The following is a 24,131-nucleotide window of genomic DNA, read 5'->3' on the forward strand; positions in this document are numbered from 1 at the left end:
TGAGACAGCATGGAGGGACCTGGAGAGTGCTATGCTAAGTGAAATAAGCCAGTCAGAGAAAGATAAGTATCACATAATTTCACTTATATGTGGAATCTAATGAATAAACTGATGAACAAAATAGACCCAGAGACATTGAAGTATGCAACAGACTGACATATTTCAGAGGGGAAGAGGGAGGGGAAGAGATTAACCAAAGAACTTATATGCATATATGCATAACCCAGGGACACATACAATAGTGCAATGAAGACCTGAGGAAGGGGCGGGAGCAGGGTGGAGGGGATCAATGGGGAAAAAAATGGAACCCCTGTGATACTTTGAACAATAAAGATAAATTTTAATAAGAGAGAAGCCCTTGCCCGGCTGGGCGTGGCTCAGCGGTTGAGTGTCAACCTGGGATCCAGGCGATCAGGGTTCGATTCCCAGTCAGGGCACATGCCTAGGCTGCGGTCTAGGCAGCCCCATCAATGACTCTCTCATCATTGATATTTCTCTCTCTCCCCCTCCTTTCCTCTCTCTGAAATCAATAGAAGATATATTTAAAAAAAAAAAAAAGAGAGAAGCCCTAGTAGGTTTGGTTCAGTGGTTAAAGCACTGGCCACCGCTGAAGGGTCTCAGGTTGAGTTCTGGCCAATGGCACATACCTTAGTTGCAGGCTCGATTCCGGACCCCAGTTGGGGTGTGTCCGGGAGGAAATGAATTGATGTCTCTCTTACATCGATGTTTCTTTCTCTCCCTCCCTCCCCCTCCCTCTCCCTCTCTTTCTGAAAAGCAATGGAAAAAATACCCTTGGATGAGGATTAAAAAAGAGAGAGAGAAAATGTAGGAAAAAAACAGAAAAAGTAAAAAGCACTTCTAAAAAAAACAAAAAAAAACAAACAGAAAAGAACAGCTTAAGGGCAGGAACCTATCTTAGTCATCACTCTGTCCATAAACACCTCCCTCATTGAGTAAAGTACAGCAAGAATAAATATTTACTGAATTTTGCCAAGGTTTATTTTCTCTGTATCTATATATGCCAGGATCACATAAATCAACTAGAATTTTAAAGTATACATCACTTTTAATTAGCCTCTCCAGTAAAATAAGAAAATACATTTATAAATACGACATTCCTCATTAGTGCTATTCTTCTATGGAATTTTCTTCATGTAAACTTGAACTGTTTTAAGTACTATTCAGTTTTCAGTTAATAGTTTCCACTTAAAAGTACTTGTTTTTTAAAAAAAATAGAATGGAAACAGTTCTTTTGGCCAGGACCTCAGCACACCAACAGCTAAGCACTAGAGCAAAAAACTTAACCAATCCCACCCCACATTTAAAACCCTTGATGTCCAGAGACATTAAGAAGCTGCTCTATACAGGGCAAGATAGAACTGAGTTACTCAGAATCCCAGTAAATCAGCCTAGAAGAGGCCTTGGACAGAAAGTAATTTAAAACAATGCTTTGCCCTGGCCACTGTGTCTCAGTTGGTTGAGCGTCGCCCATGCACCGAAGGGTCAGGGGTTCTATTTCCAGTTGCAGGCTTGATCCCCAATCAGGTATGTGCAGGAGGAAGCCAACTCATGTTTCTCTCTCACATCAATATTTCTCTCTCCTTCTCTCTCTCCCTTCCTCTCTAAAATCAATAAAAACATTTAAATACATAAACAATGCTTTTGCCTTTCATGTTTCAGAGGAGTGTTCACCTCCCCAACATATATCCCTAATGTGAGAACAATGTTAAATAATACCAAAGGCATGGGCTTGACTCTTGAAGACAATCAGCTTTATTGCTTGGTTACAAAAGGCCTAAATCATAAAAATATGAACTGTGCACTGAAAAAAATTCAAAATTCAAAAAATCCAGAAAAGGAAGAAGAGAAGTAAATATGGGTACAGATGAAAAAGGTGAAATAAAAATGTTGATAATTATTGAAGTTAGGTAATAGGTACTGGGGAGTTCCTATATAATTTTACTTTTTGGAAATTTCCGTAACAAGCATTTACGTATCAGTATTTTCCTATCATAACTAATATCTGTGATAACAATCTGACTCTGGGCCTAAATTAAGCAACAGTTTACAGGTGACATTTTATGCAGCATAAAGGACAAAACAAGTGGATATATCTAAATCTCTTAAACTATCCACTCCTAAACAACTCTCAACACAGAAAAGCAGTGAAATAATGCACTTTGTTGGGAGGGCAAATACAATTCCAGGTCATTTTCAGATCCAGGTCATTTTCTCCACCCACAACTAACAAACCTTTCCTGGTAGAGTTCGGCTGTAATAAGCCAATTGAGCCACTGTTTCTACATGAGCTGAGGGAATTTTCCAGTGTTGTTAACCAATTTATTGTCTGCTGTTAGAACCTTAAACACTCCAGCTCATGTTGGGTGGGTTTAATTTACCATTTACCACCGCTGGAGAGTCAAATTTAATTGCCTGCTTATAACTTTGGAAAAGATGAAAAAGTAGATACTGTAGTTTCGTTACAGTGTGCTTTCTAGAATTCTGCCATGGAACTACATGCTTATATACTGAATTGATTCCTTGGCGAATAAACTTCTTAAAAGCAGGTCTTAATTAGGCCAAACCCTCTTAGTAGGAAATAGTAAAACAGCAACATTACCAGTGATATATATTTTTATCAGATCACTGGTATCAGTGGTATGCCCAAAAGTATATAGAGTAAAATGAAAAATAACCTTCCCATTCCTCTCTCCCCAATTCTCCTCCCTTTCCTCAGAGGTACCACAGTTAAAAATCCTGGTATGAATAATTCCAGGTGTTTTTATATGTAATTACACCCTTGGAAATACATATACACGTTTTGTCTTCGTGGGTTTTATGAGATATTATACATGTTCTGCAACTTGTTTTTCCTAACATAAAAAGCCTTGGAGACCTTTCAATACATAAAGCTCTTACCTCTCATTCTTTTAATACTCAAAAACATGAACATACAATTTTAGCATTCCTTTAGTAGGGATTTCCAATTTTTTGTTAATGTAATGTTGCAACAGAAGTTTTTGTGACCAGCCCAGCCGGGCGTGGCTCAGCGGTTGAGCATCGACCTAGAATCAAGGCGATCGGGGTTCGATTCCGGGTCAGGGCACATGCCTGGGTTGCGGGCTGCAGCCGATCAATGACTCTCTCATCATTGATGTTTCTTTCTCTCTCTCTCTCTTCTTTCCTCTCTCTGAAATCAATAAAGATATATTTAAAATAAAAATAAAGTAACATAAATTTTGACATTGTGTCACTTTCTGTTTAAAAAAAAAAAGTTTTTGTGACCATATTTCTGTAGAACAGAGTACAAAAAATTAAACTTCTAGGTGTAAAGGCATTCACTGAAAGTCTTTAGCAATTTTAATTCTATAAACAGCACATAGTATAAATCACAAATTGTATAGCATAGTAATACATACAATGTCACTATTACTATCACTAATAGTGCAATTATATATGGATATACTAAAAAAAAAAATTTTTGTGCCCTGGCCAGGTAGCTCAGTTGTTTATAGCATCATCCCCATATGCCAAGGCTACAGGTTCAATGTTCAGTCAGGGCACATACAAGCAGCAACCAATGCATTAAAAAAGTGGAATAACAAATCAGTGTTTCTCCTCTCTCTCTCTCCCCCCAAAATCAATAAAAAAAATTTTTTTGGCCAGGATGTCAGGACCAAAAAATTTATCTCACTGATTTTATTTCCTAATTCTAATAAGACTGTACAGCTTTTCAAGTTTATTGGCATTTATAGTTCTTATTTTTTACTCTCTTTTTATTTGATTTATTTTAAAAGCTCTTTATATTATTGAATATTAATCCATTGTTACATCATAATAAGATTGAGAAGTTTTTATAGGTTCTCTGCTTCCCTTCCTTCTAGGTGGTGCCAAAACCAGATTAATAAGGGTCTATTTTCACACATTTTTCTACTTAACTATATTCCCAGACTATTAGCTAAAAAGTTACTAAGATTGCAAACCACAAAAAAAAAAAACAAAACCAAACACTAAAATCCCAACACAGCAAATGAAAATAACAATCAATGATAATATGAAATATTATTTGCAAAGTGTTTTCATTTTAACACACTGATTTCTTCCAGGAGGAACTGAAGGTTAATGACAAACCCTGAATTTTCTTTTGACAATTTTACTTCAGCTTTTATTTTGGAGCTATTTTTTGTTGCCATAGGAGTGAGTTAAGGATTCACACGAAGGGGGAAAAAATTAAATATATCTTCCAAGCCATTAAAAATTTAGGGAGAAAGTGTTTATATGTTTGTGTGCGAGAGAGTTCATTTTGGTTCCTTTTATAGAAGAAAATATGTGGTTTGGGATACATGCTTTTAAGAAGCTATATATTATAGTCTAAATTTCTTTTCTAAAAGAAGATGTATTTTATAAATACCTAGGGGAAATAAAAATTCCCAAAATATAATACAATGTCAACATAAATTTCAAGATTATAAAAGTAATTTTCAAATGGGTTAGCTTTTTTTGTAATGTACTTCAAAATAGTATTTTAAAAGTGCTTTTAACACAAAATTCTTGGGAGAATCAGTCATGAATTTTTAAAGCAAATAATCCAATCATATGATAGATTAACCCACAATAGTTCTCACATTAATTTGGAATGGAAATACCATTACATGACTTTTACCTAAGATGACCTTACTTGTTTATTTCTTGCCTTACCAATGGCTAGTAAATTCCTTACAGTAGGTAAACGTAACATAAGGAAGAAAAAATTTAAAAGAATACAATAGGACTAAGAATGATATGGTTGTGAGATCTGAATAAAAGACAAAACCTTGAAGATGATTAAAAATTAAGGGCTAGTAAGCAAAATATAAGTAAATCTCAAGTGTCTAAGAGACAAGAGAGTTAAAATAGCCAAGAGAGTCTATAACATTTTTTTGAAATAGGAAAAAACTGATTCCCAAAAGAGGAACTATAGCTAATTAACAAACATTTCTTAAAGGTCACTGTAAGTTATCTAATATGTGCAAATTAAAATGTGAACTTTCATCGGAAAACAAAACACAAAGTACAATGAAAGCTTTATCATACATTACTAATTCTACAATTAACTGCTACAATCTCTCTGAAATGTAATATTTTACCAAGAATTATAAAAATGTTCACATCAATGTGTGTTATCTGTGGCTTGCTTTAAAATACCACAAGGCAAGGAAACGGACACAACTTCCTTACAGAATTCCAAGTGTTTGTAGGTTTTTCTCCCTCTAGGAGGTGAAGCTTAACCCTCCCCCAACCTTGAATGAGGACTGGGCTTAGTGACTCATTTCTAAAGGATAGAATACAGAAAGAGAAGGTATCTTTATAGTAGAGAAACCCAGCAAACACTACCTTATCCAAAAGATTGAGGTAAACATCATTAGTGATGTTATGTTGATATTATGTACCCTTTGATATGATGTGATGAGAAAGGTACTTTACCTCTGTGGTATTCTTTCCAAAAACTGTAACACCAAGTCTAATCATGAGAAAAATTATCAAAATTTTGAATTCTACAAAATATCTAACCAATAGGCCAAGACTGTCAAGGACAGCAAAAATAAGGAAAGCATACAAAACTATCACAGACCAGAGGAGACAAAGCACACCAATATTGCTTCCATGTGATCCTAGCTAGGAAAGTCCTCATAAGGATAAAAAAAATAGATTATTACTGACATTTTACTTAAGTTAGTAATATACCATTAATTCCACAATCATACACTGTTCCCCAGAAACTTTGGAGATTGCCCTCCCTGTAATTTACCAAAAAGCTTATAAATGAATTTTGATCTGAGGCAGAGCTAGGCACTTCTGTCCTTCCATGCAAACATTTTATGACTTGGGAGTCTCTGGCCTCTGCTGCTGCAGCTCCATTGTGGTCCCAACATAACCTGAATGCATGACTTGGAAAGGTCCTTTCCTTTCCTTTTTAAACAAATCCTTCAATACCCACATTAAAATATAACAAAATGGCAGCTTATCCTGTACACACCCCAGTAAGGAAACATTCCTTACCAAGAAAAAGAGAAAATCAGTCAATTCTAAGAACTCCAAACCTGATTTGTCAACTTGATTCCTCCTTTATTTTTTTCAAAGCTGAATAAAAATATGTACCCTTATTTAACCTCCTCACTTTTTTCCAATCTCTAGTTTCCTCTCTTCTTCAGTGAAGGTTAGTTCCCTGCTCCTGCTTCCAAGAGCAATATTACTAAGAAACTCATTTCCTTCATAAGCAATGAGTCACAGATCCAGTATGCTCAATGTGAAATTCTTGTGGTTAAAGGGAAAAAATATGTAGAATTACTATATGCCCCAAATTTAAACCTATGGAAGAATTATTCTACATTAAAATGATTATACTGTTTCTGTTAAGGTGATCAGACGTTTCTTCTCCTTGTCTTCCTAACTGTCTACACTACATTACACTTTATGAATCAAACTGTATACAGGGCTTGGCAAAAGTAGGTTTACCGCTGTGAGCACACAAAACAGAGTTTATTCTTGTATTTTTATGAATTACTGTATTATTTCCATATGAACAACTTTCAGCCTACTTTTGCCCCACTGTGTATACATATGGGTATATAAATTTGTACATATATGTAAACATTTACACATACATGTAAACAAAACATTCTACCCAAAGTAAACACTAAAGGTTGATGCCAAAACTTCCACACATGAAAAACTTAAAAGATAAATTTTCATCTATGGAGAGATGCTTGCAAATGGTCTAAAACATTAAGAATTAAGTATTTTAAAATAATTAGAATTGGCTACCTCTGTAAAGGGGCTAGGGAACAGAAATAATAAGGAAACATTTTGCTGTACACTATTTGTGTCTGAACTATTCACAAAATGCTAAATTTTAAAAAGAACAACCTTCTTTTAAAAGTAAGCTTCTTGTTCTTCCCCCTACCAAAAGGACAAATAATTACATCTCAATTTTCTCTTAAACAGAATATGCTAAATTGTATTAACCCTCTATCTGACCCTAGTTCCTGACTCAATTTGTTGGCCAAAGTTAATAAATGATTTTTTTTTTTTAATTCTAAACTCTACAAGTAAATTATTACAAAATGAACCAAATCCCATCATCAATGAGAAATGACCAAATATAGACTAAAGTCAGCCTTTGCCCTAAATCTGAGGTAATCGTTCTTTACAAAATCAATTTTCAAAGTGTACCTTTCCCTTCCCCTACTGACCCTCTGCTGGAAGCTTTAACAATTAAGAGAATCAAAATAGTGAAACAACAGTATACATACCAGCAACTATTAATGTTGGAATAATGTTCGGTGAAATTGAGCTTAAAATAAAGGTAAATGGTAATACATTTTTCAATTCATTTTTCAAATGCACATAAAACAGAAGGGAAAAAATGAAAAAGACAAGGGCTAAGACAAGTTCCGCTTCAGGCGTTTTCCCAAGCACATCCAGATCACACACCAGATGCACCAGACAGCTAGGAATGGCAAACACGAACAAGGGGAAGAGAGGGGTAAGAGATAGTAAATATTACAACCCAGTAGGTAAGAAATCAGTTCTTCTTTCTAGAATTTTCTGAGCATGCCAACCATAAAATGTATTCATTTATATTTCTGTATCAAAACTTGACTCACAGATAAACAAGGAAGGAACCAATATTTCCATAAATGGTCCTAGGAAAATCTGCTAGCAATTAAAAAGGAAAAAGACCCAGCAGTAGCTCTAGAAGACAATTCAGGTGAATATTTACTTGATCTTTGTGGAAGAACTTCTTAAAGATGCACACAATGGAAAATATCAACAAATTTGCAACATAAGACAGTGCACGCACATACACAAAAAAAACAAAATAAATTAAAAGAGCAAAAGACTTACGAAAGAAAGCACGTTCCACTAATATGGCTGGCAAAGACATCTTAACAACACAGAACATATGCAAACAAATTCTTAAATAAATTAAAGATTGTATTTAAAATTACAAACTATAATAACTTTTATGGCAATATGAATCCAAAAGTTAAAAAATGTTCATACTCTGAATAATTCCGCTTCTAAGGTTCTATTAGAAAAAAAAATCTAAGATGTACAAAGATGGTTATCACAGTTTTAGAATAGCAAAAACCTGGAACACAGGGAGTCCTAGTCAAGACAGTGGGGTAAAATTACATACATACACACACACACACACACACAAAACTGGAATAATCTAAATGTCTGGCTAAAAAGGAATGTTTAAATTGTGATACATCCTATGAGGTATTATGAGGCCAAATGCTTCATTTTTTTTCATGACATGGAGAAATGATCACAATACAATATTAAAGTATACTAAATAGGATATAAAATAGGATAGAGTATGCACATAAGTTTTTAAAAGCACAGAAAAAAACACACCCGAAAAGTTGAAAGAAAATATACCAAAATTTTAACATCAGTTATCTCTTGGTGACACGATTTTACTTTGTACATTTTATTTTTTAAATACCATATAATCATCATATATTAACTCCTATAATCAGAAAAAAATGTGGATGCAGAAAAACTAACATATTTTTCAACAGATAAATGGCAAAAAGTAAATAAACTTTAAGAGGCCCTGATCGGGTAGCTCAATTGGTTAGTGTCGTCCCAGTACACTAAGGTTGCAGATTCCATCCCCAGTCAAGGGATGCAACCAATGAATGCAGAAATAAGTGGAACAGCAAATCAATGTTTCTCTCTGTTTCTCTCTCTCCCCCTCCCTTCCTCCCTCCCTCCCCCTTTCTATCTCTTTGTAAAAATCGATAAATACAAATTAAAAAGAAAAACTTTTAAGAGGTGACAGGGACATGGTTACAGTTTAAGAGATTTAAGAGATATCAATCAAATGTCACGTATAGACCTAGTTTGAAACCTGATTCAAATAAACCTAGTAAAAGGACATCTATGGAACAATCAAGAACTTTGAACACTGGATTGACATTTAGCAATGACTAATTTTTTAAAACATAACTACAATGTCAAATATCACATCTAAAGAATCCTTAACTTTGAAAGATTCCACTAAGTATTTTCAGTTAAAGAGGTATAATGCCTGGGATCTAGTTGAAAATAATCCTGCAAAAGGAGAAGATACAGACAAAATAAAACAGCCAATAGTTGAGTAACTGTTGAAGCCAACTGATGGCTACATAACGATTCATTATAATATTCTACTTTTTAGTATAAAAAATTTCAAACATTCCTGCTTTTTAAAAAATACATTTTTATGAAAAGAAAAAAAACTCCTCTGCTGTCCATCCCCCCATGAAAACAAAGGGCTCTTCTTGAGAAAGCGGGGAAAACTAAGGCTGACTCAAGGTCAGAGGATGAAAACTGTCTCTTCACTATGATTTTAAGAAGGTGATTTATGATGAAATCACCTTTTCAAATAGCCAGCCAAACCTTTACAGTAATCAAGAATATAAAAATTCTTTCCATTTAGAAAATAAAAATGAAAACCCACATCAAGAGCAAAATACAAGTAACAATTTAGAATGCATGCATTTTGTTTTTACAAGACAGAAAATAGAGATGCTGGCCAATGAAACGCGGAACTCAGAAGACGCATTTATCGAAAAGCATCAATTCTACTGATTAGAGCTCCAAAGTTATAAAACCAAGGAAGTGAACCATATGGCAGAAAATGCTGGAACTGCCCCCAGGACATTTAGGAGCCTACACTTGAGTTTGCTCTCCATATTTAACCTTACTCCCAATTATATCACAGAGGTTATTACCTCTAAAAATAATATTTTTCTAGAAATAGCTTTCTGACCCCAAGTTTTACCCAATAGTCAATTAAAAAACTGATCAACCAAATAAGCAGAAATATACCAAAACTCTGGCTACCTTTCATATTAAACAGGGAAAACAAAATATTTGTCTATTAATTCCAGTATTATCACATTATACTATATACAACAGTATACAGTTGGGATTATTTTTATCAGATGACCCAGCATCTCAATGTAATAAGGTGCTCAAGCCCACTCATATACAAGATTTTGCAACATATTCATCTGCTTTATTCTTTTATCAGAAATGGGTCTCAATCAAACATATCCCATAACTTAAAATAGTTTACATTTGCCTGCAGCTTTACTAACCACTTTCACATCCTAATAACCACCCTTCTGACAAAGTCAAAGCAGAAAAATTATCCCGGTTTTAAAATGAGGAAAATAGGGCCCTTGCCAGGTAGGTCAGTTGGTTAGAGCATCATCCTGATACACTAAGGTGCCAGGTTCAATCCCTGGCCAGGGCACATACAAGAAGCAACCAATGAATGCATAAGTAAGTGGAGCAATAAATCGATGTTCCTCTCTTTCTCTCTCCCTTCCTCTCTCTAAAATCAATAAATAAAAAATTAAAAAACAAATAAATAAAACAGGTTCAAAGAGTTAGCAATTTGACCATGACGACACATCTGGTATTAGACAAACCTTGGACAGGAAGTCACAATGTAAAGTCCTAACCAAGGCTCATTCCACATGTCAGATATGACCAACCATGCTAGTTACATCTGTTTTACCCTTATAAAGACAACTTTAGAGGAGTACAGAAATTAGAAAACTATCAATGACTTTCTACTACTTCTTACTAATGACATACTTTTCTGTTAAACTACATTTGCATCACTGATGGGAAGTGGGCAAGAAAAGGATACAGACTCAAATTCAAGTCAGTCAATCATTATTTGTTAAAAACCATACTAAAGCTGCATGTGGGAAAAGTTAAAGACATTTAAAATTTTTTAACTTTGAAATAAACCCCATTATATACCCTAAATATCACAATTCTCTGTGCTTAAGAATTCTCTGAATTCTATCATGACATTTTTAAAATATTCAAATTAATAACCAAGCAATTATAGTTAGAAACTTCTTATAATATTCCCTATACTGATCCAATAAGGTGACCGCACATTGTTCCATCTAGAAGTAGCTATTAATAAGAGTAAAATATAACAAAAACCACTCTGAAATTTTTTCTTTAATCCTCACCTGAGGATATTTTTTCTACTGCTTTTCAGAGAGAGTGGAAGGAAGAGAGAGAAACATCGATGTAAGAGACACACATTGTTTGGTTGCCTCTCACATGCACCCCCGTCGGGGCCAGGGATCGAACCTGCAATTGAGGTGCGTGTCCTTGGCTGGAATCAAACCCAGGACCCTTTAGCCCATGGGCCAACGCTCCAACCACTGAGCCAAACTGGCTAGGGCCACCTCTGAAATTCTTAACATAAAATATTTTTACAGGATAACAAAAAGCTTAAAGATACTCTTTCAGAGGGCACACTATTCAAAAGGAAGAGACTACAGCAAGCTAAAAAAAATGACAACAAAATGTTTACTTTTCATAGAGAAAAATGGAAATGTATAGAGGAAATAAGGTCAGTGTGACCAGGAAGCCTGTGTAAGATATCACTGTATAGATCACATATGGATTAGAGGATGCCAACTCTTCATTTATTCAGATTTGACAAATGACAACTTCACAAGTAGCACCATTAAAATTTTGAGGCCCTGGCTAGTTTGGCTCAGTGGTTAGGGCCTTTGCACCACAGGGTGGCATGTTCAATTCCCAGTCAAAGGCACGTACCTGGGTTGCAGGATCGATTCCAGCCTGTCAAGGTGAGCGTGGGAGGCAATCAATTGGTGTGTCTCCCTCACACTGATGTTTCTTTCTTTTCTCTCTCTTTCTCTCCCCTCCCAACTCTCTGTAAAAATCAACAGAAAAATATCCTCAGGTGAGGATTAACTAAATAAATAAAACTTTGGGAATGCATCAGCTCTCACCCTCTCATTTAAAGAGGAAAGAACTGAGGCCCACAGAGCTTCAGTGACTTACCTGAAGTCACTCCGCAGAGGTGGGACTCACACCCGTCTTCTCTCACTTCTCCTTTCCTGAAAAGGGTGTAGCTAATAAGTCCTCAGGGGACTAAGTAACTGACAGAAGAGTTCTGAGGAGGAGATAGAAGAAATAAAAAAGCAACCCCTTCTTCCAAGAGCTGGCAATCAAGTTCATTATTAATTATAATTAACTCATATGATAATAATAATATAGTTACATACCAATATCATTAGCGAAAATAAATGTCACAGGCAACTGACTTTTATGATAACCTCTCTCGAGAAAGTTCAAATTCAAAGAAAAGGAGAACTACTTGTCTCAATCCTCTATCCCACTATTAAAATTAACTCTTTAAGGTCATCAAGAATTGTCTTAGCTCCTTAATTCCTCCACGTCTCTGCAGCATAGGACTCTATTAAAGGTCCACCTGGGGGCTGCCACTTTTCTGGAAATTCCCATTACTATGACCCTATTTTCCTATGTCTTAAACATTACCTTCTTTCCTCAGTGACCCTTTTTTTCCCTTAGCAGTATTTGATCATATTCTACAAATTACCTTAGGCAACACTTGCTAAAACATCATGGGACAACAGAAAGAATACGTCTTAGATAAATGATTCAAGTTATGGTACTACTACTGAGAATGGATAAATTACTTAGCCTATGACTTCAGTTTCTCTAACTATAAAACAGGAGTGTTAACTGAAACTACTCATTTTAAACGGTTGTTGCAAGGATCAAGTGAGAATTTGTGTGAGTGCTTTATAAACTGTAAAATGCCCTGGGCCAATTCAACTCTAAGCCCTTAGATTTGAAATGGATCTTCAACCCTCAGCCCAAATTCTCTGTATACTGCTTTGGAGTGCTTGTATTCCCCTGAGGCTCAGTTATCACTCTTGGGCATAAAAGAGAAAGGGAAGAAAGAAGTCGTCTGTTCTGAATCTAGGTCCCTCACCTAAGAATTTCCTGTCCTTCCCTCACCGTTCCTTAATCCTGTACAATCCTAAAGATTCTCTCAAGGACCAGTAGTAAAATTATAAATAGTCAAATAAAGGAAAACTTTTCAATTGAATCATCTTTGTTTATATTCAACATCATAACCCAAAGTTTCACATTCAGAAAATGTTTTCTAAATTTCTACTCAAGAGTACTTAGTAGTCCAAAAAAGAAAAAATACATATGCAATTCATTCACACACACACACACACACACACACACAAGTACTTAGTAGCCATACTCTGAATGACAACATTTAAAATCTGGGGAGAAAAGCTGTTTTTCATAAATAGAGAAAAATTCAACAGAAGATTAAAAAAAATTCCACACTATGTGATCCCAAATCACAGTGGATATAAGTTGCTCATAAATGTTAAGAAAGCACTTTTCAAAAGCTATATTACAAAATACTAGTGTCTTCTGAAATTGTGAGGTACATCACAAGTAATGTTACAAGTTTATGAATGATTTATATCATTCATATAAGAGTGTATACAGACTTGTTCTCAGTATCATTCCCATTCACTTGCTTGCCTATATGACTTTGAGCAAAAGGAATTATGGTGCCTGCTCTCCCAACTCATGTAACTTACAGCCTCTCTCAACATGCTACAGCCTAGGTGACATATCTACACCTAGATGCACAAATGCCATTCACGATGACAGGAAAAATGCTTAGAATCACCTGTGATAAACAAAGCAATGTTACCCCCTAGCCGGTTTGTTCAGTGGTTAGAGCGCCTGCCTGGGGACAGAAGGGTCACAGGTTCGATTCCGGACAAGGGCAAGCACGTACCTGGGTTGCAGGCTCAATTCTCGGCCCCAGTCAGGGCATGTGTGAAAGGCAGCCAATCAATATGTGTGTGTCTCTCTCTCCCCCCCCCTTCCAAGAAGGAAACGTGAATAAACACCTCAGATTTCAAGTCTTCAAAATTTCAAAAAAGTCAGTTTCTACATTACCTTTGCTAAGAGTAACAAAGCAATAAAATACATACTGTGTTAAATTAACTTGTTTTTTAAAAAGTATATTGTAAGCTAATACAAGACACTGATCTCTAAGCCTGGGGCATACAGCATGAAAATACTTACTGCATCCCTAACTTGATTTGAAGAACCTTTAGTAGCTGTTATATTTTGAAAGCACTGCACCTGTAACACTTGTCAATGAGTGCAGTCAAGTGAAAACCAGCTTCATGTTGTATTTTTACAAAGCTGAGACTCACACCAGTGTTAAAAAAGGAAATGAAAATTCAATATGAAAATAAGCAACAGGATGGTAACTTTCTCCAAAACAAATGCACTGAAGTTTAAAATGTTATAAGCAAAATATAAACACTACTATACACCTAAAATTATTTGTCTAGAAAAATATACACTTAACCAAGAGTTGAATTTAATTTTAAAAGCAACACACATTTATAGTTTTAAAATTCAAACACAGAAAGTTTAAAAAAAAAACAAAAAACCACAAAAGTAAAAGGTACTCTCCTCTCCTCAGAGGCAACTTCTATCAAAAACCTTCATGTAAATTTTCTAGGTATTACAAGTATATATACTTGTTGAATTGCTATTAAAATCACTACATTTCAAATCATTAAAATGTTTTAAATATGACTTATTTTTTAACTAGACTGGTTGCTCTAATTATTCAGAGCTTGGGTTAACTATTTAAAGCCATGGTTCATGACAATATTTACAATGGTGAAAATTGGAAACTATGCATTAATGTGCAAAATTAAATAAATCAGTTTATTCAAAATATCTTATAAAATATAGCCCGTTAAAATCAAGTTTAGAAAGTTTCTAAGACCACGGTATAAAGCTCATTAAGTTTAATTAAACAAACAAAAAATTAGGATATAAGCCTATGTGGGTATTATATCTCATTTACACCAAAGATGACTTTTTAAAAAATAAAATATCAGAAGGAAATGTGTAGAGATGACTTCTGAATGAATGGATTATGTTTTGTTGTTGTTGGCTTTATATATTATTATCCTTTGCAGCTTTTCAATAACAAACATGTCTTATGTTTAAAAAGGTGGGGAAAGGGCTATTAGAAATGCATAGCTGATTTAAGTTTAAATGGAACAAAACAATTCATGAAAGCTGTGCTACTAGCATATTCTGATAGCTAAAACAAGTATATTTAATACACCTTCCATGATCCCTTAACTCAAAAAGCCTAGTCAACACTGTTATAATATAAAGTACATGAGCTTTGGATCAAGGGAAAATTGGACTTGAATCCCAACAGTACCAGTAGCTTTTACCTTGGGCAACTTACCTAACTACCCAGAATCCGTTTCCTCCAGCATAAATTAGGGATAACAATATCTGACTTGGAGGGTTGATGTGTTAGGCAAACAGAATGTAAAGGAAATCAAGGGACTAGCATATATAGTACATAAATAGTAAATGCCATTATTATGGATATTCAGGCAGGTAATTGTTTTTTAATTTCAGACTCAAATAATTTTCAGCCCTCTTTCTAAATGGCTTTGAAAGTGCCAAACTGTTCTTTACCTAACGGCAGTTTCTACTGATACATGCCCAACTACGGAAAAGCATTCATATGGTTAGTGGGCCAAACGTGAATATGAACGTAAACACATACCAAAAGAGTACCTTTACTTATAAACCTGTAGTGGTAATTTTCTAAGAAGTTTCACAATCTTAAAAAATCCTTATATCAACTGCAATGTAACAAACAACAGTTGGGAGTGCTTAATTTTCTGAAAAATCTTTATAACCCATATACTAATCATCCTCCACTATCATCCACTTAAACAATTTAGTGTCTTATTGAGGTTTTTGCTCTAAGTCCTATTAAATTATATGAAAAAAGATTATTACAAAAAATTCTTCTTGGCAATGTACTGTTTTGTACAGATACAGAATAAAGTTGAGACTTTTCTTCATTTATTTATTCCATCAACAAGCCTACTGATTGCCTAATTAGTCCCCCTTAACCTCATGGGGCCTCCCAAGTGAATATGTCAGACAGCCAGACAATTAAATATGGAAGGTAAAGTGATGTCTCACGTAACTGGCTAAAGAAGCCTAAGGTAAGTTAAGACAGAGCTCTGGTAAAGGTCATATGTGACAAGCGCTTCCACAGATGAACAGTCAGTCAGGCTTAAAGACCAGGAAGGAAAGAAAGAAAACCAGTATTTCTCTGAATTAAGTCCCCCATAAAAATATCAATGCAACAATCAAATTTAACATTTTTTTACTCATTTGGAAAGGGATCTTGCAGTGAGAAATTTATTCCGTTTATGATGATCCAATGGTAGTCCAAATAGTAAAACATGCAAATCAATGGAGAAAATGTAAGAAAAATCCAAGTAACTGTACAAGCAGGCAGAAAGTGTTAGATGGGCTTTTGGTGTGTAGAACGTGAGGTAATACAAAGGAAGGAGAAAATATTCCACATTTACCTTAAGCCTGGCAGACTGATTACTCAATACAACTAAGCAAAAATACCTAGGAGTTTTTTGCAGAATGTTTCTTGAGGTCATCTCCCAGATGTACAACTTCAGGCAAAAAGACCAACAAAACAATGGACTTCATTAAAGATAGGACTTGAAATGGCACAGAAAACATTATCTTGCCCTTAAAAAACATGGCCCGACAAAACCAAAGTACTGTGTACAGTTCTAAACACTGCAGTACAGAGACAATAGGGTACAATGATTAAGAAAGTAGGCTTGGGTTCCAATCCAACTTTCTTCCACTTACTATGCCTCAGTTCCTTCCTTTGTACAATGGGAGTCGGAGTATCTACATCTGAGTTGCTGTACAGTAAAATGAAAAACGCAAAGTTTTTAGCTACGTACCTGACATACAGAGTGTTCCTCAAAATAGTGGTTATCATTACTATTATAAAGAAGCAATCTCCCAGAGAAAAGCCATTAAAATATTAAAAGACATTCTCAAACTTTGATGTGCACTAAAATAATCTGAAGCGCTTGTTGAAAATGCAGGTTCCTGGGACCCATTCCTCCCAGGGATTATTTCTATAGATCTGAGGTAGAATGAGGCCCAAACATCAAGAATTATTGAAGAGAAACAAGGCACTGCCTTATCAAAAGGAGCTGAAAACCAGGGTTCTTCCGTAAGAATCGGTCTAAAATAACAGTACATTCAAGAGAAATACAGCCCTGGCTGGTGGGATGCTCAGTTAGAGTGTGGTCCCCTGCACCAGAAGGTCGCAGGCTCAATTCCCAGTAGGGGGCATGCAGGAGGCAGCCAATTGATGTTTCCTCTGTCTCTCTCTCCCCCTTTTCCCTCTCTAAAATCAATAAAACATTTTTTTTTTTAAAAAGAGGAATACAGACATATTCACCAAGTCCATACATTCAACCAACATTCATTGAGTACGTACTATGCAGTGAAAAGAAGACAGGTCCCAATTTTCAGAGTTTAATTTCTAGTGTGGGGGACAGAATATTTAAAAAATAAGGAAATTCCAAATGGTGACAAATAGTATGCCGAAAACGAGAATGGAGAGGTCAATGCAGGGCAATCTCCTTGAAGAGGCAACATGTGAACTAAGACCTGAATTACATCATGGAATCAGCAGCAAGATCTGGGATAAGAGTAGTGAAGCCACAGGGTAGAGCAAGTGCAAATACCCTAAGGCAGGAGCAAGCCCAGCAAGTTCCAGGAACAATGCTAGTGGGGCTGGAACAAAGGAAGAAACGGACGTGGTCAGGCTCGGTCACACTGATCTAGTGACAAAGTAAGGAGTTGGATTTTACTCTGAATGTGATGGGAGGCTTTCAACAAAGGGAAGACACAATCTGATTTACATTTTAAAGGATTTCTTAGGCTGTAATAAGAGGAATGGACCATAAAAAGCCAAAGTGGGAGCAGGGAGACTAGCAGGTTACTGCAGAAGGCCAGATGAGAGATGGTGATAGCTGGCAAAGGTGGTGACAGTAAAGGTGGGGAAAAGTGGGTAAACCTAGTATGTTGAACACTTTACCTTAAGGCAAATCAAAGAAAAAGAATCATCAGATAATCAGTAGTTAGCATCTGGAACTGATTTTACCCAAGAGATACAGAGTGAAAATAGAGATTTAAAGGTTTTAAGTCTATGACCCATGGAAACCCAAATGGGTTATCAGCATATTTAGGATACTTCACAGTATGTACCTATCCTTTGAAGCTGCAGTGAAGAGGACATTTCCTTCTCTTTTGGCACCACCCATAAAGCACTGAACTAAATGGGCACACATCCAAGATTCAATGTCAATAAAGCATACTTTATGTGATTCATAAAGTAAAATCTTTCAGGACCTTATTGCTACAGGCCTGGACAGCAGGTCAGCATTGGGAGCATACTGAAGCTATGGAATAGAACTAAACCTCTACCTAATCAAATCACTAAATCAGCAAAAACTTTTTAAACGTCTATGTCAACTCAGGCTATTCTGTGACTGTTCTTCCAAGAGTTAAGCAAGAAAAGCCTTACTTTGCCACACAACACATTAATTTCTTAAATCTTACAATATCATCATAAATATTTGGGAGGAAATCTTTTAAAACCATCATTTAAATCGTTATGGTCTGGCAAACACAGTGAATATTCCTTAAAAGTTAAGGTCTGAAAGTCCATATCTGAAAAAGCAGGTTACAGAAAAGCTTATGCTTTCTTTGTATACCATATTTGTATAAAATATATAAATATCACCTGGCCAGGTAGCTCAGTTGGTTAGAGTGCACCCCAATATGCTAAGGTTGTGGGTTTTGATCCCTGGTCAGGGCACATACAAGAACCAATGAATGCATAAATAAGTGGAACAACAAATAGATGTTTCTCTCTAAAATCAATAAAAATTAAATATATATATATGTATAAATGCCAAAAAGTCTGAAAGGATATAAACCACAGCTAACGCTGGTGGTCTCCAGATGGCAGAAATATTGATGACTTTTCTTTTGTGTTTATCTGGCTCCATCAACATTCTCCCCAATTATCACAAATTATTTTGTATAAGCAAAAATATTCAGTTATGAGTTAGTTTAAAAAATTAAAAAATAACTCTAATAAAACAACTTCATTTGTCTAACTCAACAGGATTCCAACTGTGGTATTAAGAAAAAAGATTTCAGCCCTGGCCGGTGTGGCTCAGTTGGTTGAGCGTGGGCTGGAGCAACAAAAGGTGATGGGTTCAATTTCCGGTCAGGGCACATGCCCAGGTTTTGGTTTGTTCCCCACCCCAGATCTCGATGTTTCTCTCACATCGATGTTTCTTTCTCTCTCCCTCTCCCTCTCTTTCCCTCTTCTCCCTTCCTTTCTACAATCAAAGAAAGAAAGAAAAAAGATTTCAACTGCCCACACAGGAGGAAGAAATTTAAGAGGTCCATGTTATACCACACAACAATGTAGCCTGTAAGGCAGTAGTCTAAATTCGTAAGAACTCTTCCTGGATTTGATGAGACCATCAATTATCACATACTTCTGTTTTTCTTTCTTGCTGTTTACCAAAAAAAAAAAAACCCTCAATTAATGAGTTGGGGGGGGGATATTCCTTTTAAAAATCAAGTTAGGACAAAAAGGAGGTTTGGTTTTCAGGTGTCCTTCCTGCCCTCAAGGGGAGTGGAGAGTGGCAGGACTGGCAGCAGGCTACGCTAGAGGAATCTGCCTGCCCAGTCACCTGAAGCGGTAAGGAACACAAGCTTCGTGCCACCTCCACAGAATTGGGCAGCGAGGACACCTCCTAAGGATCTCAAGACTAAAACAGCTGAGACAGTAACTGACCTCCAAGTTACTGTAGGCATAGCTGCCAACCATTTCTGACAATAACACACAAAAACTGGAAGGTCTCCAACAAACATATTATTACGTGCGTAGAGCTCATCTCTTGATGCAAATCCAAGATATTAAGGCCACATCTTCGATTATGCAAACTAGGACAACGGAAAACAACCTATTGACTCTCTACGGTTAACAAACATCGTCTGGGCTAAAATCTTAACACGGAAACAGCCACTTTGAAAACTTTGGCTTTCAACGGCAACATGGAACTTCAGGTACTCCTGTAACCAGTTAAAATCGCATACAATCTGTTCCAATAAAAGGTGCTACTTCTTTACTGTCAGCTCTGGTTCCACTTACTGAACATATAGGGAAAAAAGGGAATCCTTTACATCGCAACACAATAAAAAATAAAAAGCTCCCGCTTTCCGGACAGCAGCTTTCCTGTCTCTTCAATCACAATAATGGACGCATCTTAGTGTCTTCCTTAAACCCGGCAAGGGCTGAAGAACAGAAGTAAATGATGTAAATTTCAGGATTTGTGGGTTTCTCCTACCAGCTACGTAACGACTCTCTCTTCTCTTTCTCCATTATACGCCTCCACCCAAGTTAACTGCCTTGCCCTAAAAAGAAAACCACCCGGGGCTATCGTCCACTTTCCTGCCAAGCCCCGAGTATGGTTTTCTGCAGCGAAAGCCAAACTGCAGTCTTTCTGTCTCGCTCATCGCCGGGGGACGCGGGCTCGGCGGCAGCGGGGTTCTCCCGGTGCAGAGTCGCCAGCCGGGCCGGGGAACCACGGAGCCCGACCAGCAGCCCGGCTCTGCCGCAGCCACCGCAGCCCGCGAGCGCCTAAGGACCCCCCAGGAAAAACCGCGGTGAGGGGGAGGTGGGACGAAGAGGAGACACTCACCCGCCCAGACTACAACCGACGGGGCGGGGAGGATGGGGCCGGGACCGAGGCTCGGCAGGTAGTCCGCCGGGAGCTTCCGGAACTCCGCGGCCGCAGCTCCTCGCCTCGGGCTTCCTCCCCGCTCTGTTTTGGTGCGCCCGACCACGTCACTATCAGCCACGGGACCCGGATCTGCCCGCTTCCGCGGGCGGCGGCGCAACAGATTGCAGCCGCTCGCGAGCCCAGCGGCCGGCCGGCCGAGCATGCGCGCGCTCCGCGCCTGCCCAGTGCGTCCGGAGAGGCGGGAGGGGCGCGAGCGTCCTGCTGGTGCGGCGCCGAGCGGCGGTTGCAGTTCCGGTTGAGCGAGGGGAGGCCTCGTGGCTGTTAAACTGCCCGGCGGAGCCTGTTTGTCCGAGGTGGACAGTTTCCACCGCTGGGCGCCCGCATGTGCCTAAGCCGACAGCTGGCCTCCACCCGAGTCTTTAGAATAGCGCGGGTAGAGGTGGGCGCCGGCTGATGTCTGCTGAGGCGGAACCACCACAGAGATTGTGTTTTTGATCACTCAGGGCCGGGTGAAAGTGGGAGGATTTTGTCTTATGTACGAAAGTACGTTGAATGTGGCAGTTATTGATCCCCTTTACCCTAACGTATTTAAACCCAGGAAGCTGGCTAAATTTAAGCTCAAAAGGAGTGTTAACCCGAAGATGTCACGAAAAAGGACTTGCTGGTTGGGAGACGGCGGGGGACGGGAAGAGGAAAGCCGTTGCTGGGCAGCCAGCCTAAGCCTTTGTTACAACTTTGCCTTAGGTGCTGGAGTAGGGATACCGTTTGTGGGGTAAGAATCTCACATCTTTTTAGACCAAGTTGGTGCTTCCTACCCGGGTCTCCTCAGTCTCACTGATAAACGTTTGGGGCCCGGGAAATGTCCCAATTTGGCAAAATTTAGGGCCACTCTATTGTTTTCTTAAGGTCCACGAGTTAACAAACTTTAATTAAAATAGAACCAGTGGTAAGAGTGGGAGTTCCAAACAAAGATTTCACAAAGGTGCTTCTGCCTGCCCTGCAGAAGTGAAAATTAGCTGTCTTCCTTATTCTGACTTGGCGACTTTTTCACCCATCCAGACTTCTACCTCAGCTATTTGGTTAAGCATCTCAACGAGCTGAGTCACCTTCAGAAAATTAGTATAATCTTCAAGGGTTTTTTAATTCAAGTGGCTATTGAACACAGGTAAAAGTTTCTAGAAAATTAAAGGTTTCTGGTAAAACTCAAAGTGTTTCCTAGTTAATTAACACATTAAAAGTACAAGTCAGGCTTCTTGGCCCTTAACCTGCAATCTTGCATGCAAATCCAGAGAGCTTGAGGTGGAATCTGGTGCCCTAATGAAGTTCATGGGCTGACCCTGTAGCAGAGGGTCTTTAATCTGTGGAATATAAAGTCTTGTATGCTTGAGAGCACCCACATTCACATGTATATTTCAGAACACAGCTGTGCTTAAGAGAACAGTATGGTACAAAACTGGACTTGTTTGGGTTGTTGCAAAATTATCAGCAGTTGCTTTATAAAGTAAATTACTGGAAAATCAAAATGTTAGGATCCCTGGAGCTCAACTTCTAAGATACCCCCAATGATTCTTGCCTCTAGAAATGTAGTCTCCTCCAGCCCGTTGAATCAGGGGCACTCTGATTGACATGAAGAATACACAGCTGAAGGTGTGTGACTTCTGAGACTAGGTCACAAAGGCACTGATTGCTTGCTCTGGGGGAATATAAATCTCCATGCCACTCCAGATTCAAGCAGCCCTATGAAGAGGCCCATGTGGAGAGGGACAAAAGCCTCCCCAACAGGCAGCCCAGCACCAATTTGCCAGTCATGTGCATGAACTACCTTGATTGGGTTGATCCTGCAACCTCAGTCAAGCATTATATAGACTGCATACCAACACCTGCGTGCAGTCTCATGAGAGGTAGAAAGAGCCACCTCTTCTAATTAAATGAAATAGAGTTTGAAAGGGGTCCGGGTCATTATTATGTCAGAGATTGTTTCACTTTAAGTGAAATAGGATCCAGTTTTTGAGCCCACAGCTAAGAATACATGGTACTAATAACTACCTTCTCCTAACCTGTTGTATGTTTGAAGCATGAGCTTATGGAGTCTATCCCTTGCCCACTGGGCCTGGTGAGAGGTACCAGTTAAGAAAATCAGCACTACCACCATCATTATCCCCTCTCACTATAAGGAGAAGATAGGAGCAGATGAAAGTTACCTTTTTGAGAGAAGGCAGTGTTCAAAATAGGTAGTTACCCTTAGGGGGGGATTGCAGTATTCTAAATTGAGAGGGTATTCTTATGTTTTGAGGAAGGGTAGAGAATTTTCCCTTTTCCCCAAGACTGGAGGGAGTCACCAAAAGAATCAAAGTAGGGGTCTTGAACCACTGAATTGTTTAGCTGCTTGACTAAGTTGAGAATTGGTGATTGCCTCCAGCCTAAAAATTACCAAGCCATTCACCTGGTGCTGCTAGGGAATAGAAAAAGAGACATGAGAGGACAGGTGAAGCAGAGAGTGGGAAGTGTCAGCTGCATAGTGGGGCAGTCTGTATCTCTATTGTTTGGAATGGCAAGAAGTTTCCCGAAAGTTAAGCGGTACCACACGGTACGGCAGCGCCCTAGACAACTGCTCCGTCACCCCACACACGTGCACAAATGCACATGCAGTGCATACCCATACCAGCTATATGTTATCTCCAGTTCAAGCAGTCAAAAGAAACTCCAGTTAAAAATCTTTAGAGATGCATAGTGATGTATTTATAGATGAAATGATAAGAGTCCTAGGTTTTGCCTCAAATATAGTAGTAGGGGTAGTGGATGTGGCCATGTGATACATTGTTGAAACTAAGTTTTGTTATACTGTTTCCTCTCCTTTTGTATATTAATTAGAAATTTTTAATACCAAAAAAAGTTTTAAAAAACACTTTTGGCCACAAAAAAGTTTTGTTAAAAAAATCAGTTGAACCAATCAGAACTTATAGACTTTATTTGGATCCCTATTTGAAAACCTCAAAAATTATAAGACAGTCAGGAAAGTGAGCACTAACTGGATATTTGATGATATCAAAGAATTGGCTAATTTTTTCTGTATGGTAACACTATTGAGGCTATGTTAAAAATAGAGTTCTTTTTTTTATTTTTATTTTTTTTTTAATATATATATCTTTATTGATTTCAGAGAGAGGAAAGGAGAGGGAGAGAGAGAGATAGAAACATCAATGATGAGGGAGTCATTGATCGAGCCCACAACCCGGACATGTGCCCTGACCGGGAATCGAACCCCAATCGCCTGGATCCCAGGTCGATGCTCAAACGCTGAGCCACTCCCGGCTGGGCTAGAGTTCTTTTAGAGACACAATAAAATATTACAGATGAAATATGTTTGGAATTTGCTTCAAAATAATCAGCGTAGCCCGGCCAATGTGGCTCAGTGGTTGTGTTGCCCTATGAACCTGGCTGGAGGTCAGGGCACATGCCCTGGGTTGCTGGCTTGGTCCCCAGTAGGGGGCATGCAGGAAGCAGCTGATTGATGATTCTCTCTCATCACTG

General features: G+C 37.9%; 1 protein-coding gene across 5 annotated transcripts in view; it reads right to left on the reverse strand.

Moving 5' to 3' along the window:
• SMIM14 (small integral membrane protein 14) overlaps window positions 1–20,828 on the reverse strand; it is a 55,428-nt gene extending 34,600 nt beyond the window's left edge. Inside the window, exons 1-3 of one of the 5 annotated variants that reach the window (XM_081159899.1) lie at window positions 20,559–20,735; window positions 11,884–11,939; window positions 11,635–11,752 (exon numbers count right to left, since the gene is read on the reverse strand). The gene's annotated coding sequence lies outside the window, so the exon portion shown is untranslated. Of the gene's footprint in view, window positions 1–11,634; window positions 11,753–11,883; window positions 11,996–20,558 lie in introns of all 5 variants that reach the window. The other 4 variants (XM_081159897.1, XM_081159900.1, XM_081159898.1 and 1 more) reach the window with 4 other exon arrangements.
• Between the last annotated feature and the right edge of the window lie 3,303 nt (window positions 20,829–24,131).

This window comes from Miniopterus schreibersii (genome assembly GCF_964146895.1).
Source record: "Miniopterus schreibersii genome assembly, chromosome: 1".
NCBI classification, from domain to species: Eukaryota; Metazoa; Chordata; class Mammalia; order Chiroptera; family Miniopteridae; genus Miniopterus; species Miniopterus schreibersii.